Consider the following 16,181-nt stretch of genomic DNA (forward strand, 5'->3'; position numbering starts at 1 on the left):
AATGCAGAGCTCTGGAAGTTATTGGTGCATTGATGGGAACTTGGTTAGAGATGGATCAGAAAAATTTGGAGACATTTTCAAGGGTTTTTTTAAAAAAAATCTTTATTTTAATGCTTTAATGCCTTTTTTTTTTTTTTTTTTTAAAGCTGTTTATTGTTTGTCCCTTCTTTGGTTTTTGCAGAGGAGACCTGTCAGGAGTGTCCTTCATAAATCCTCACCTCTGGTTTCTCACAAAAATCCCAGCTGAAGAATTGTTAAGGAAATATTAATGTAATTTACATTTCTGCCAAGGATCCTCAGCTCCCCTCTTCATAAACAGCACAAACGTGTCAAGGAAAACTCCAGAATCAAGGCAATGTATTAAAAAAATGTATTTCCTGCTGCCTGTAGACAATGTTGATGGGATAAAAAGGAATCATTTCTCTCTTTGCTTGGCAGATTTTCACAGTGAGAGCCAAGGTCATTGTGCACCAGAGCTGGATTCAATCTCTCCTTGGCTCTGACACAGGAGGAGACAGCAGGACAGCAGAAAAAAAGTAAAATTCAGGATTGTCCTGCCTGTGGTCACCAGCACCCCTTAGGATGTGATTTTCAGTTAATTTCAGTTAATTTCAGTTAATGAGCCCTGCCAGGAGCAGAGGCAGGGCTGGGACAGCCCCTCAGGGCTGTGGCAGCTCTCAGTGCCCAGCCAAAGAAAATCTTCCAAAAGAATTATTTATTTATAGGCATTGCCACCTGCACTGCTTTGCCTTGAGAAAAACCACTTCCCAAAGCTGGGACCCACCACTCCCAGGGCCTGGGGCTGTCATTCCCATCCCTGACCACTCCTTTACCTTTATTTTCCCTCCTGTTGGAAGAAGGGATGAATTTTGGGTGCCTCAGGCAGGAGAGGCAGGAGAGCCCAATTCCTGCTGCTGTTCTGGCAGCTCAGAGCCCACCCTGTGTCCCCACGTTGGGATCTGGTGCTCAGCACTTGCACAGCCCCACTGGCACCCCCTGGGTGAAAGATTCCATTTGATTTCATTTGGAAATATCAATATTTTTTGATATTTCCTGCCACAGAGCAGTGAAAGCTGCGTGTCAGGCTGGGAGGTGGCTGCTGCTGGATGCAGCACCCCGAGGATGCTCTGTGAGCACCAGGGATAAAAATTCTTTCCCTTCCTTTCCCTCATTAATGCACAGCATTCTATGAAGTCAAACCACACCTCAATGCAAGCCTCAGTTATGTTTGTGTCCTCACATCTTGGCCAGCAAACAGAATTTAATCTGATTTATCTCTTCTGGTTGCTCTCAGTGGCTTCCAAAATGAACGTTGGCCAACCCAGCCACAGAAAGGAAATCATAAAAGTTAATTTTGTTGTGGACAAATATCACTGGTGGTGAGCCAGGACTCGTGGAGGTCACTGGGGAACCTGGCAGGGATGGTTTCATTTCCTCAGTGCTCTGATAGGGATCTTGCTGCTGAGCTTCAGAGCAGCCTCTGCAGGGACAGCGTGACAGGAGATGGGGCAGTGTGACAGAGGATGGGGCAGTGTGACAGAGGATGGGGCAGTGTGACAGAGGATGGGGCAGTGTGACAGAGGATGGGGCAGTGTGACAGAGGATGGGGCAGTGTGACAGAGGATGGGGCAGTGTGACAGAGGATGGGGCAGTGTGACAGAGGATGGGGCAGTGTGACAGAGGATGGGGCAGTGTGACAGAGGATGGGGCAGTGTGACAGAGGATGGGGCAGTGTGACAGAGGATGGGGCAGTGTGACAGAGGATGGGGCAGTGTGACAGAGGATGGGGCAGTGTGACAGAGGATGGGGCAGTGTGACAGAGGATGGGGCAGTGTGACAGAGGATGGGGCAGTGTGACAGAGGATGGGGCAGTGTGACAGAGGATGGGGCAGTGTGACAGAGGATGGGGCAGTGTGACAGAGGATGGGGCAGTGTGACAGAGGATGGGGCAGTGTGACAGAGGATGGGGCAGTGTGACAGAGGATGGGGCAGTGTGACAGAGGATGGGGCAGTGTGACAGAGGATGGGGCAGTGTGACAGAGGATGGGGCAGTGTGACAGAGGATGGGGCAGTGTGACAGAGGATGGGGCAGTGTGACAGAGGATGGGGCAGTGTGACAGAGGATGGGGCAGTGTGACAGAGGATGGGGCAGTGTGACAGAGGATGGGGCAGTGTGACAGAGGATGGGGCAGTGTGACAGAGGATGGGGCAGTGTGACAGAGGATGGGGCAGTGTGACAGAGGATGGGGCAGTGTGACAGAGGATGGGGCAGTGTGACAGAGGATGGGGCAGTGTGACAGAGGATGGGGCAGTGTGACAGAGGATGGGGCAGTGTGACAGAGGATGGGGCAGTGTGACAGAGGATGGGGCAGTGTGACAGAGGATGGGGCAGTGTGACAGAGGATGGGGCAGTGTGACAGAGGATGGGGCAGTGTGACAGAGGATGGGGCAGTGTGACAGAGGATGGGGCAGTGTGACAGAGGATGGGGCAGTGTGACAGAGGATGGGGCAGTGTGACAGAGGATGGGGCAGTGTGACAGAGGATGGGGCAGTGTGACAGAGGATGGGGCAGTGTGACAGAGGATGGGGCAGTGTGACAGAGGATGGGGCAGTGTGACAGAGGATGGGGCAGTGTGACAGAGGATGGGGCAGTGTGACAGAGGATGGGGCAGTGTGACAGAGGATGGGGCAGTGTGACAGAGGATGGGGCAGTGTGACAGAGGATGGGGCAGTGTGACAGAGGATGGGGCAGTGTGACAGAGGATGGGGCAGTGTGACAGAGGATGGGGCAGTGTGACAGAGGATGGGGCAGTGTGACAGAGGATGGGGCAGTGTGACAGAGGATGGGGCAGTGTGACAGAGGATGGGGCAGTGTGACAGAGGATGGGGCAGTGTGACAGAGGATGGGGCAGTGTGACAGAGGATGGGGCAGTGTGACAGAGGATGGGGCAGTGTGACAGAGGATGGGGCAGTGTGACAGAGGATGGGGCAGTGTGACAGAGGATGGGGCAGTGTGACAGAGGATGGGGCAGTGTGACAGAGGATGGGGCAGTGTGACAGAGGATGGGGCAGTGTGACAGAGGATGGGGCAGTGTGACAGAGGATGGGGCAGTGTGACAGAGGATGGGGCAGTGTGACAGAGGATGGGGCAGTGTGACAGAGGATGGGGCAGTGTGACAGAGGATGGGGCAGTGTGACAGAGGATGGGGCAGTGTGACAGAGGATGGGGCAGTGTGACAGAGGATGGGGCAGTGTGACAGAGGATGGGGCAGTGTGACAGAGGATGGGGCAGTGTGACAGAGGATGGGGCAGTGTGACAGAGGATGGGGCAGTGTGACAGAGGATGGGGCAGTGTGACAGAGGATGGGGCAGTGTGACAGAGGATGGGGCAGTGTGACAGAAAATGGGTGTTTTTCTCCAAGCCAGGCTGCTGAGGGCCAGGGGCTGTCTCAGGAGCTGCAGGAGGAGCAGAGGGAGCAGCCCCAGCACGTTCCTGCCCCTCACCCTGAATCCAGGGAATGTTCCCGGGGTCAGCCCTGCCCATTCCCCTGGCCGAGCTGGAACCAGCAATCTGGGGGAAGTTCAGCTCCCAGCTCCTTCCTCAGCTGAGTATCAGTATTTTAATTTATCTCACTCTTGTCTGCTGCCTCAGCTGAGTATCAGTATTTTCATTTTTCTCACTCTAGTCTGGGTTGTTTCAGTTCTTTTTCCACACTGAGAGGAGCAAGGTTCCAGCGTGGTCCCTTGAAGGTTCAGTCTTTTCCCAGATTTCTGGGGAAGAGCTGCTGCTCTCTCAGTTTCCAAGCAGGGAAATCAGGAGCAGGCTGGCACTCCCAGAGAATTTCCTGCTGGTTACCAGTGAATTTCTATTTCCTTTAATGAGCACAGGGAAATTGCCTGACAACTTTTTTTAAAAATTTTTCCTGAGACAGAAATTTCCACTTAGTGTAATACCTAATTTCCTTCCCAAGGAAAGTCTCCTATAGAATTCCCAGTTAGTTTGTAATTGTTTTCTTTTATCTCTGTGACTAATGAAATGCCCAAGATAAAGGGCTGTGCTGAGAGGCAAATGGGGATATTAGGAGTTTTTCTATGTCCCAAGCTTTATATATTCAATGTGGAAATTAAATTAAGCTTCAGTCCCCTGGAAATTTATATCTTGGCCCTTGTTATACTTCATATATTTAATTAAAATGATAATATATTGGGCTGTGGTTGTAAAATTATTTTAAAGGAAAATGATCTCTTCTGGGGCCTTATTTGGGTGGTGAATTAAAAGATGTGGAGATGCAGGAAGAATAACAAGGTCTGCTGGGAGAATGCTCCGAGACAATTGGTGAGAGTTTATTTAGACCTCTAGGAAATTCAGATTAAAATGTCTCCCCAAATGAAGCTTTGTTGGAATTGTGGCTGCTGCAATAACATTGAAGCAGAAGCGTTTTCCTGATGTTTTCCCTGCTACAGTTGGAGCCCCAGAACTCTGCTTGGGGTTCCATAAATCCCAGAGCACCACACTGCTGTGTCCATTGCCTTTATTTTTAGTGGAGCCAAAGGAAAACTCTCTTTTTCCAAGACACTGGGGCTGCGCTGACTTACGCTGACCACCTCCAATTTTCTCTCCTTGTAAACTCTGTTTAGTGTTACAAAAACAATTCCGAGGCAGATTGCAGGTGCCACACGTCTCCCCTGACCTTTAAATCAAATTTAGCATCTCACTCTCCAGCAGGCCACCAAGGAACACTTGACAGCTTAATGAAGTGGAGATTTCAGGCAATAAATCCAAGCATTCATGAGAAAAGGGATCAAAGCTCTGCCGTATTGTGGAAATTCCCAAGCAAGAGGATCTACACCCTTTATTTTAGTGGGAGCTGGGAAAGAGAAAAAGAAATTAAAGCAGAAAAAATATTTAAAAATAAACCAACCAAAAGCACCTTATTTCATACAGAAAACAGAAGCTTTCTGTCAACCTTGCAAATAAGAGAAAAGGGCTTAGGTTCTTTCTTTTGGACATAATTCATGGAGTAATAAGAGATGAATATGCTCCCAAAGTCAAGATGTATTATTTCAAATTGCTCCTATATTTAAATATGAAACAAGCTGGCATTTTGTCACGTCGGCTAATGGAGCTGCTGGGGAAAATCTGAGGATGAAAAATAGACAATTAAATGGTTCCTTGGAAAACAGAAGAGGGATTTGCATATCTCTTTATAATGATGAGTTTGCAGTTCTCCCCTTGCAGGGCTGCAGCAAAGTGTAAATCTGGGATGTGGGGATCCAGAGCTGCTCAGGATCCTGGCAAAGAGCTCTTTGTGCTCCTGCTACTACAAATTCCTGCACTGGTGTACCTTGAGATCTCCAGGGAATTCTCTGCCTTCCAGGCAGAATTCCATTCTGTATTCCAGGCAGCACAAGCTCCTGCAAAGGTGCACAAACACTGGGAAATATTTCCTCTCATTTTTAGCCTGGTTCCCTTAGGAAACCCCTCATTTTTTCAGGGTGGGTGGGAGGTTTATGCAAATTCATCTGTGCTTCTCTGCTACATTCTCCAAATTTCCATTGTTTGGTTCCAGTTTTGCTCAACAAGTGAGAAAAACCTAGAGTGGGGGAATCTGCACAGCCAGCAGAGCTACAAACACTTCCAGATTCAAAAGGCTGAGAAAGCTTCACCAGGGGTGTGAAACCTCCCAGGCTCTGAAAAATCCACCTGGGGGGATTTGTGACCTGGGAGAAAACAGCTTTGAAAGTCCAAACACAGCCTAGTACTATAACTAAGGCCTAGTGAAAAGTTCACGTCACTGATGAACAGCCTCGTGCCAGCTTGTCCCTAAGCCCAATGGAAATTCTCTTTTCTCTGCCTCTGGATGTCCAGTCTCAGCTGGGCTGCAAGGACTCCTTAGGCTGGGATGGTTCAATCCTGGATCAGAAAAGCTCTCAGTGCCTCACACCCTCTGGGATCTGCTGCGCCCATTCCAGCCATCCATAACAAAATTAGAATAATTCCATTAACATGGTGTTCTGTGTTGGGCATCCCTGCCTGGGCCCAGCTGCTAAAGGCACACTTGGCTCTGAGAAAGGCCCACTGGAAAAAGGAGATGCTGTTCATTCCCTTCCCTTGGAAAATATATGAACCAGCCCAAATGCCTCATAATTACAGCAGGTAATAAAGATGCATTTTAATAGAAGGAAGTAATAGCGGGTGACGTTTTTACAGAGATGACAGATGATCTGTCTCTGTGCTCTGCATATTTTTGCTGGAGGAGGAAGGTAAAACCTCTGATTTGAGGCACTAAATCAGTTATGAGGAAGCAATAAACCCCTGGCTGTGGCTTTAAAAATGTTTTTCCTTTTAAAACACCTCCTGCAAATGCTCCAGAGGCCAATGGATGGGAGCAGGCAGGAAATGCTGGCTCCCCAGCCCAGCAGGGTTTGGGTTCTGCCCGCCCTCCCTTCAGCTGCCCAGAGGGACAGAACCCAGAGCAGTTCTGGATGAAATGCTCACTCTGGTGCTGCTGGAGGAGAGCCCTCGGTGCACAGCAGCAGCGCGAAAAACGCCAATCGCTTGTTTTTAAAATGTTAAAAGTTTGATCGTAATGAAATGGATATAAAAATAGTAATATAGATAGAGTAATGAAAATTTGAACAATTGAGATTAGACAATACAAGACAATAAAAACAAAGAGTTACAGACAGTCCAGGTACCTCTCTGTGGGCAAAATAAACCCAAAAAGGACCTCAGTTAACAAAGGATTAACCCTTAAAAACAACAGCCTGTTGCATATTCATAAATCTCATCCATGATGCATTTAAATTCCATTCAAACAAAGGATTCTGTCTGGTCAGTGTCAGCTTCTTCCTCTTAATCCTAATGAGCTAGGCAGGAAGAATTTCGTTTCTTCTGATAACGGAGCAATAAATTCTCTTTCTCTGAAAGATTTGGGTGTCCTGTGGCTGCTATCGCAGTGTGAGTCCTTTCTTTTAAAAAAATTATCCTACATAGCATAGTTTCTATTTTAACATTATGTTATAACCTAAAACTATTTTAACAAATTATTTGTTTAATAAACTAACCTAAAAATATTTAACACACTAGTTAAGAAAATGAACACAGCACCACTTTCTAACACAGCACATATCATATTGATTTTATTTTATTCATTCATTTGCAAAAAGCCAATCATAAAATACACATTTTTCACAAGCAATAAAGCACAAATTCCAAACAGGGAGGGATCCGAGGAGCTCCATCCCAGCCTCCCGGAGACAGGGAACCACAGCAGCAGCCCTGGCAGGGCTCTGCTTCTCCATAAAAATGATTTCCCGTCTCTACATAAAAAATCCTGTCACTAAGCTCATCTTTTGAGTGAAAAAACAAACCCTTGGAGCTTATCCAGGCTGTATTTTTTCCTCAAACCCCGCTGATGATTTTTGCAGCCCTTTCAGGTGCCCGGCTCTGGGCTGACCCTGATGAGGAGCAGCTCTGAGATGAGAATTTGCCTTGCAGTGACAAGTCCAAGTTTGAAACTCCGTTTATTTCTGACAAAGTCTCTCTCTGATGTGAGCTTCATTCGGGGAGCTGGTGCTTGATAACTTGTCAGGGAATAGAGAAATAATTCTCCTGGAAGGAGCTGGCTCGGCTTGGCAGGCTGGGGAGAGCTGGAGCCAATGTTTTGTCTGGGAATGAATTTCCTTCCATGGCAATTGATGCTTCCAGATGGCTCCAATGGTTCACGGGATCAACATTTTTATTCTCCTCTGCCAGGGTCTGAATTGGTTCATATTGACCACGTTCATGATTTCGAGTTTGCAGAACTTTGAACAGAAATGCAGCTGAAAGATCTGTGTAATTTGGGCTTTCGTGGTTTGGAATGAATGAATTAATTACTGTACCACCTTTTCAGCCAGAAGAGTATAATTAAAATAGGAAAACAGTTTAATTCATTTGGTTTGAAAGCATCCACAGAACACTCCAAATGGCAGCTACTTTCAAAGATCAAAAAGCTTCCTTAACTTCCTATGACTATGATCAACTTTTTGAAAAAAAAACCCAAAAAACTCCAAATACTTTTACCACAAAAGGTTACTTACTCATTAAAATGGTGAGAAAATGGGGGTATTTTTAACAAATGCTGAAAAAAGTTCTACTCTCATGTTAACTATATTTAATCTTACCTCTCATTCCCAAACAGAGCCAGATTGCATGAAAGGATGGGCTGGCACTGCTCCATGGAAGTCATTGCAGTTTCTGTCACTTCCAAGAGTTCCATCCATAAAAATACAGCAGCATTCCAGAAATCATTAAAAGCTGAGAGACATTTCTGGCCCTGCCTCCCAAACCTTTGCAGTCAGGGCTGAGCAGCTCCAGCTCTAATTCCAGGAGATTTCTGTGTTTAGGTGATGATTTCCAGCTCTTGCTGTGTTTATTTCCTGCATTGGCACTCCTGTGGCTCAGGAGAAATAATAATTTAAAACCCTTTAAAAAGGATTCCGTTGTTTTTTCCCTGCCATAAAACTCTGAAATTGGTAAAATTAGAATTGTAGAAAGATCTTCTGCAGGTTTGATTGGTGGTGGATCAGTCTGGGGGTGGAAGGGGTGGAAGCTCCCTGCTGTGTGTGATGGAGGATGCTGGAACCCATGGGGCTGCCAGCTCTCATTCCCTTGGCCAGCTGCATCTGTACAGCCTGAAATTATCCACAGAAAACAGTTCAGGCTGCTGGAAAATTTTCTTCTCTTTTTCTTTAGCATTTTTTGCCTTTTTCAGGATATTTAGAAGTCTTGTGCAGCTCTGGGGCCAGTGGTCCCCCAGGGCCTTGTGGCTCTCAGAGCTGTCCCACAGTGGGGAAGCTTTAGGAAATGTCACCTCATCTTAAAAATTGATCACAACTCTCCCCAAGCTCTGGCAAGTTCTGATTTTCTTCCTGCAAGCAGGTCTGGCTCCTCTTTCCCAGGATTTGCACCTCATGCCATTTTCTATAATTGCCCAAAGCAATTTCCATATTCACATGCCAAACCAGAGAAAAATCCACATCCCATCTCCTCTCCTTGCCCTCAGCCAACTCCAATGGAAGGATTTTCTCCATCATATTGTGACAGAGTCAGTCTGTAACCACAGGAAATACCCAATATTATCCTCAGGATATTTCCACAGGAAATGTAAAGTCCTTTTCCACACATTGATTCCAGAATGTTCCCCACCAGGACACCTCCTGCTCCAGGAAGTTTCTTTCCCACTAAAGGATAAACTTCTGATTCCTTAAATAGATTTTATTTTAAGATGGATGGTTATGAAGCTGGGCAGGATTATTATAATACCTATAACTCTCTATTTATCAATTTGCCTGCAAGAGGAAACAATAAAAGGAGTTTCTCTGTCAATATTTATTGTATAAAATATTTAACACTGGTCTCTTTGGAACTGGAATGTAAAACAGGACTGTTGATTTTGGATGCAAGGCTTTGTTTTATCAGGCTACAATTGAAATCTGCAAACGTCAAAAATGGTTCTTAAACAACAGGAAAATTTGTGTAGCAATTGCTGCACAAAGAGGAAGCTCAATAGCAAATAATTTTATAAAAATAAACCAGTTTTGATTGTGAAAGAAAAGAATCCTAATCCCTCATGGAATGCAATAAACATCATAAAATGGATTGCTTTGCCAGTGAAGCATCCTTTGGTTGGATGCTGCTTTGTTTGCATCTTTGTGATATGAAATTCTGTCTTTCAGCTCTGAAGAAAGATGATTTAATTCTCTTTCTCCCTCTTCCTCCTGCACACTCTCTGTTAGCACCATCCCAATCCCTCACATCCCATTAGAGGCTCATTTTATTCCTTTTATTTATAATTAACAGAGATGCAGTCATGTGCTGTTGCTTTTGAAGGATATTCTCAGCTATTCTGGAGACTTTAAGCAGGGTTCATTAAGGTTAATTACCTAATAATTTACAGTATAAAACACCCTTGCAGGCTCTTTGATCTCCACTAATTGTGGCACTGAACAAAGTAAATAAGAGTTTGTTTACATCCCAGCAATGTGCCCGTGGAAAAAGCCCTTTATGGGATTTAGGGTGTCCTTCCTTTCTCCTTGGCTCCAGTGGCTCCTGGGCAGGGAATGATCCAGAGTTGTGGAGCCTCTCCATATTCATTTCATAATGATTTTCCTCTCTTAACACAATTCAGGTGTCAAACGTAGAGCAGCTGGCTTTTATTGCATTATAGGATATCAAACATTGATAGGCCAAGAAACACTTAGAGTGTATTGTAATTAACAAATAGTTTTTGATGGTGATGGTGTGAATTATAACATCTGCATTGTCCCTCCCTTCACATGAGACTGAAAATGGAATAAAAGTTTTTAAAACACCTCTCAGCTGCCCCAGCTCTGGGTCAGAAAAGAGATTAATCCACAGGAGACAGCAGCCTGAGTGCACAGAGAGCATGAAAAGATCAGCCCTGGACATTTCCTGCTGCACGTGGCCAAAGCTTCAGCTCCCTCTTTCTTCTCCTCCTTGCAGTTCTGAATCCATTCAGAAATTTCCCATTAAATCTTTCTCAAAAGTTCCACTCCCAGATGAAGCAGCTATTCTTCCTCCAGCTGGATTCCAGCTGAATAATTTGAAATAAAAATCTGGGGCCTTTCAATTTCTCACAGAGGAAAAGGGGAGTTATTTGGGGAATAGATTCCCCTCATCATTACCATTGTCCAGCATTTCTTAAATTCTTTTAAAGAAAGTGTAACAAAGTGAAAAAGGGAGAGTGTCAAGATTTTTTTTTCCTCATTTTTGGCTTCTTTTATTGCAGAAAAACCTTGGTGGAAAGCAAAAAATGGGATGAGGAACTTGGACTGGCTCTGAAGGTATTCTTACTTATTAATATTTTTGAATACTCTCATTAAAAAATCTTAGCAGATTGTAGAAATACAAGTCTGGAGGTTTTTGAAACTTTCTTGCTTTCAACCTTTTCCTCCAGTATTTCCAAAGGAAAGACTCAGAAAAGTGAGGCCAGGAGGAGCCCTGAGTTGTTTAATGGTATTTTACTGAAATCACCATCAATCAGTAAAAATAACCCAGAATTTTTATGGGCTGGCTGGCCAGTGATAAAACCTTTGGTGTAACACGTAGTAAAGCTTTCACTGCTGAGGATCAAAACCTGCTCATTCCTGAGGATTCATTTTAGCCAAAACTGTGGAACAAAAGGTGATTTATTGAGAAGAGACCTTAACAAGCCAGCAGTCACTTCACCTTTGAAATGCTGCTGTACATCCAGTGTGGAACTGGGCAATCTTTATATTTAAAGGGAAATCAATATCATTGATTCCACAAAATAAAAGCAGCTCCACGTGAAACTATTACAAAATCTGGCTGTTGGGGAAAAAAAATACAGAGTTTTTAAATCAAACTGCTCAAAATCAGGGTGAGATTCTTACAGCCAGACAGGATGATGAAAATGCACAATGAGCAGCAGGAATTACACATTTGATCAGACTAAACGTGCCAGGAGTTTGGGAAAGCTGCTTTTATCCTTGTTTCCTTCTGATGCAAACACCCCCTACAGCACAGCAATTTGCTGGGGGCTTTTATTTAAGTCTAACATTTTCGTGGATTTTTTTTCCCCCTCTTCCACAAGATGCTCACAGCAGTCAATCAAAGCAGTGTCAAAATCCTAATCCCAGCAAAGATCCAGTTTAGGACCAGTGTGGAAGGCAGAGCCCTCAGATTTAGCTCTGTGTGTCTTCCACATCCCTCCCACCCCACACCTTTCCCAGGGAAGGGAATTCAGCTGTGCCAGGATTGCTGCAGGGATATTTTTCAGTTTTAGCAGCACCATTCTGCCCTAGCACTGAATCTCTGCTTTAATAGTTTGATCAGTCTTATATAAAGCCACGTTGGGTAATTAAACTGGCATCCAGATCACCCGTGGAAATGTACAGTGCTATATTTAAAGGCCCAGAATAAAGTAAATTATGATTTAGGCTGCCACAACCCAAAATTTTCTATGCAAAGCAGCTGCTCCTAAATTTCTTTAAGGAGGTTCTTTGTTAAAGCCACGCAGTTCCTCAGAAGAAAAAACAACCTGTCTGTCAGAGATACTTCAATTATCTTTATTTTACACTGTTTTTCTCCTGGAAATAATAGTAAAGAAGGTGCTCAGGATGCTTTTATCTGAAGCAATAAACCTTTAGGATGTTCAAGTGTAATTAATTGCATTGCTTCAAACAAGGGCTTCCAGCAGAATATACAAGCCTTGACATTTTTGTTATGCATAAACTCGATTAGGCTCATGCCAGAATTAAGCAGCAGGATTATATTTTCATTCCATTCTTAAATTCTCATTAAAACTAAAATAAGGGAAGCCTCCAACAAAAGCTACACTTGAGTAAAAAGTGATGACACATTCCAAGAGCGAGGGATGTGAGGATTGTGTCATAAACACATTTCTTTCACGTTTGTCAGTTGTTAATTGACATTTAAAAAAGGCATTTTAAATGCTCCAAAAGCAAGCCAGGGTTTGCAAAGCAATAACAGCACAGTCCTCTTTTACAGCACAGTAAAATCAGCTCAGTTTGCTGTGAGTTATATTAATTAAATGTCCCTAGGGGAATGGTCCCAGCCCAGCAGGATCCCAGTGGGGTTTCAGGGATTTCACCCCAAAAACTCCTCTGGGGCTCAGGGGGGAGGGACCTGCAGCACAGCCCATGCCAGGGGCTGCTCTGCCAGAGGTTGCTGCTTCATCAAACACAAGAAATTGGGTGATTTTAACCCAAATTTGGTGATTTTAACCCAAATTGGGTAATTTTAACCCAAATGGAACCAGGGAACAGACTCCTGAAAACCTGATCTATGGTGAGGGTGAAAAGAGGGAGAGGACAGGAGGGAATTCAGCATTTAACTGAACAAATGGCTCAGATTTCCAGACTCTCTGGCTGGTATTTTTCAGTAGAATTTGTTATTTGAAGATTTTTTATTTTTCAGTGGCTGAAGACCCTGAGCAATCTGGATTCCACCCAAGGCTCTTAGACAAACAACCCTGAGCTGCCCCTGATGCAGGCCTTTAGTGGCTTGCCCTGAAATCTTATTTTTCTACTTTTCTTCTTCTATTTTGACTGTTTTGATCCGGGCTGCAGGCAGAGGATGATCCAGTGCTGGGATTTCTCTTATTCCTCCTAATATTGCTCCTGACCTTTCCTGCCACACGTGGTCTCCCTGTGCTCACAGCCCTCCCTGCCCTTCCAATCCCTCTCAAATAAGAGGAGAGCTCTTCCCATAAATCACTGGAGCCATTCCTAAGCTGCCTTTACTCAGTCCTTACTCCAGACGTGTGGGAGCAGCACTGAGCTCAAACCCTCTTTTTTCTGCTGCTCTTTATCCCCACTCCTGACCCAGGGAGGGGAGGGCTTTAGTAAATAGGGCAAATTCTTAACTAAGTAAAAGTACAGGTTTATCATATGTATTTATTTATTTTGCTTATCTATTATCTATCTATTATTATCTATTATATATCTATTATTATAAGTTATTTATCTGTTTATTTATTTTGTTTATCTGTTTATTTCAGGCTGAATTATCTGTGCTTGCACTTGGCATCCAGAAAGCCCTGGCAGGAGGCAGTGGCAGGAATTTTAGGAAAGCTCAGTGGTGATTTGGTATAACTTTGTTCATCAGGATTAATTTTGCCCCCTGCTTTGGTTGGAGAATGGACAATTAACAATCAATTTTCTTGCATCAAGGGTTTTCCAAGCTGTGGTGCCATTAGAAGATATTTCTCTGTGGCCATGTTTTCCAGGCTGTTAATTTGATTTCTGTTGTCTATAGCTTTGCAAATTTGTAAATAGAAAACCCCAGAGTGTTTTGGGTTGGAAGGGAGCCTAAAGATCATCTCATTCCACCCCCTGGCACCTTCCACCACCCCAGGTTGTTCCAAACCCCCAAGCCTGGCCCTGGACACCTCCAGTGTGTATGAAATATGCAGGAGCTGGAACAAGAATGAACCAAGCTGAAGTCCCAGCATGAAATATGCATCATTCTCCCCCAGGATTTCTGCAGAAGCAATTCCATTTTGCATTTGGATGTGACTTTTACTGGAATCTCAGGGGTGAATTAGGACTCTGCGTGTCGAGTTCAGTTCCTCCACCCCTGAAATCTGAAATTCAAGAGTGCAGCTCAGAGCTCTCTTCACACATCACTCTGCCATTGGTGTCATTTCCTGGAGGAAGTGTCCTCTATCAGCTAAGAACTTTTCATTTTAAGGATTTCTTGGATCCATAGATCATCTGCTGAGCAGATCAGTTCTGGCCAGACCAATGCAATAAAGCAGAATTTTTCTTCCTTCAGCGTGCTTGAGGTCATGTTCAACAAAATCCCAAACCAGCAGCAGATGTTCTTGTCACCTCATACACTCATTTTGACTTGCTGGGTTTGCAACCCGGACTCTCAGTCAGTTCTGCTCCAAAAATCCCCCGAGGCTGGGGGATTCTCCTGGTTTGTCTCTCACCATTCAGAAGACACCAATAATGCCACATTTCTAAGTTTATTTAAGTGGCATTTGGGTTCTCATCGGTTTCTATCTCACAGCGAAATTCAATCAATCTTTATTCAGCTTCAGAACGTGCTAAATTGTTCTGATATTTTAAAACTCTTCTTCCTTAAGGCTTCTGAGTGAAATCCTACATTTATTTAATAAAGCAGCCAGGATTTACTACACCAGTGCTGGTAAGCACTTTTTACTCTCCTCAAGATAGATTAGAGTTGACTGTAGACTTTTTTTTTTTGCTACAGCTGCACAAGTTTACAAGTCACAATTGAATTACCAAACTGAGGAAAAGAAAGATTATTCCTGTGGGTGCAATGCAGGTTGCAGACTTGTTTTCTTTTAAAGAAGGGTTTAAAGAATTAGCAATAAATGCTATCAGCTGCAGCTAGAAAATGATGCTGACTTATTACTTTGTGGGGACCCTCTGGGGCATCATGAAAAGCAAATTCCTTAGCTGAGCTTTCCAGAAAAAAAAAACCCCAACAATGCCCTTTTAGGCACCTTAAACTCAGATTTACTACAGAGGGAAAAACTCCACTTGTAGGCACCCCTGGCTTGCCCCTGAAGTTGCACAACCGGCAGAGCTTAAAGAATTATTGATTTACTGATTTATTGTTTAAACAATGTGTTCCTGTTGTGATTTTTAAAATATTATTTCAGCAAGTTTTGCAGGTGCTGTTGCACATCAGGCTTTGCTCTTTTCTTTCCTGCACCTAAAAAATAATTCAATATTGTGAGCCATCACATTTTTTTCTCCACCAAACGTGTTTGCTGCATTTTGTCCCGCTCTGCTGAGCAGCCTTTCACTGCAAACCCTCAGATCAGTGACATTTCTCCTCTCAGGGTGAGTTCCTGACAAATCATCAGAGTTCAGAGGTGCTCCCAGCTGTTCTCTTGGCTGCTGTCATTACTGCACACCTCATTTAAGCCACCCCTGTGTCTGACACCTACAAGCACAAAAAAGCCTTTTCCACCTGAGGGATGTGCAGGATATTCAATCCAGCTCCTAAAAACCCAGGGCTTGGGGCTGCAGCTCAGATTGAGGCTTTGAACTCAGCACAGCTCCTGCTCCTGGTGTGTGATCAGAGCTGCACACCCTCAGCTGCCTCTCAGGAAACCTGAAGAAAAGGATCAGGGAAATAATCCCTGTACAAAGAGGAGCTGACAGCTGAATCCTGCCCACTGAATCAGTGTTTGCAGCAGAATAAGCCCAGACTATCTCACTTAGCACTACTGAATTCAAGGCAACAGAGATAGATGGCCTTGGAGTTATCTCCTCCAGAAGCCTTTATTATTTTTGTGGAAATCCATTTAAGCACTCCACAAAAAGTAAAACACTCGATGCTGCTGGAGAATTCATTTCTTACACAGCCCTGATGTTCCTCAGCATTCCTGTGCTTTAGGTATTCATTCCTCACATGTTTCCATTATTTGGCTTTCTAGAAATGAGCCAGAGTTTATTTCTCTCCAAGAAATGAGGGATGAGGTGTCCTTAAAGAGATCTGTAGCTCGTGTTATCTCCTGTTCTGCCTTAAATCTGGGTTGCTCTGAGCAGTTCCACCCTGGCTCTGACTCCTGCAGCTGCTCAATGGAATTATTTCCATTTTCCTGGGATTGAAGCTCTCTTCAGTGTCTTCCTTCAGTGCCCAGGGAGAT

This window comes from Passer montanus, unplaced genomic scaffold, assembly GCF_014805655.1.
Source record: "Passer montanus isolate IOZ18808 unplaced genomic scaffold, ASM1480565v1 scaffold41, whole genome shotgun sequence".
Taxonomy (NCBI): domain Eukaryota; kingdom Metazoa; phylum Chordata; class Aves; order Passeriformes; family Passeridae; genus Passer; species Passer montanus.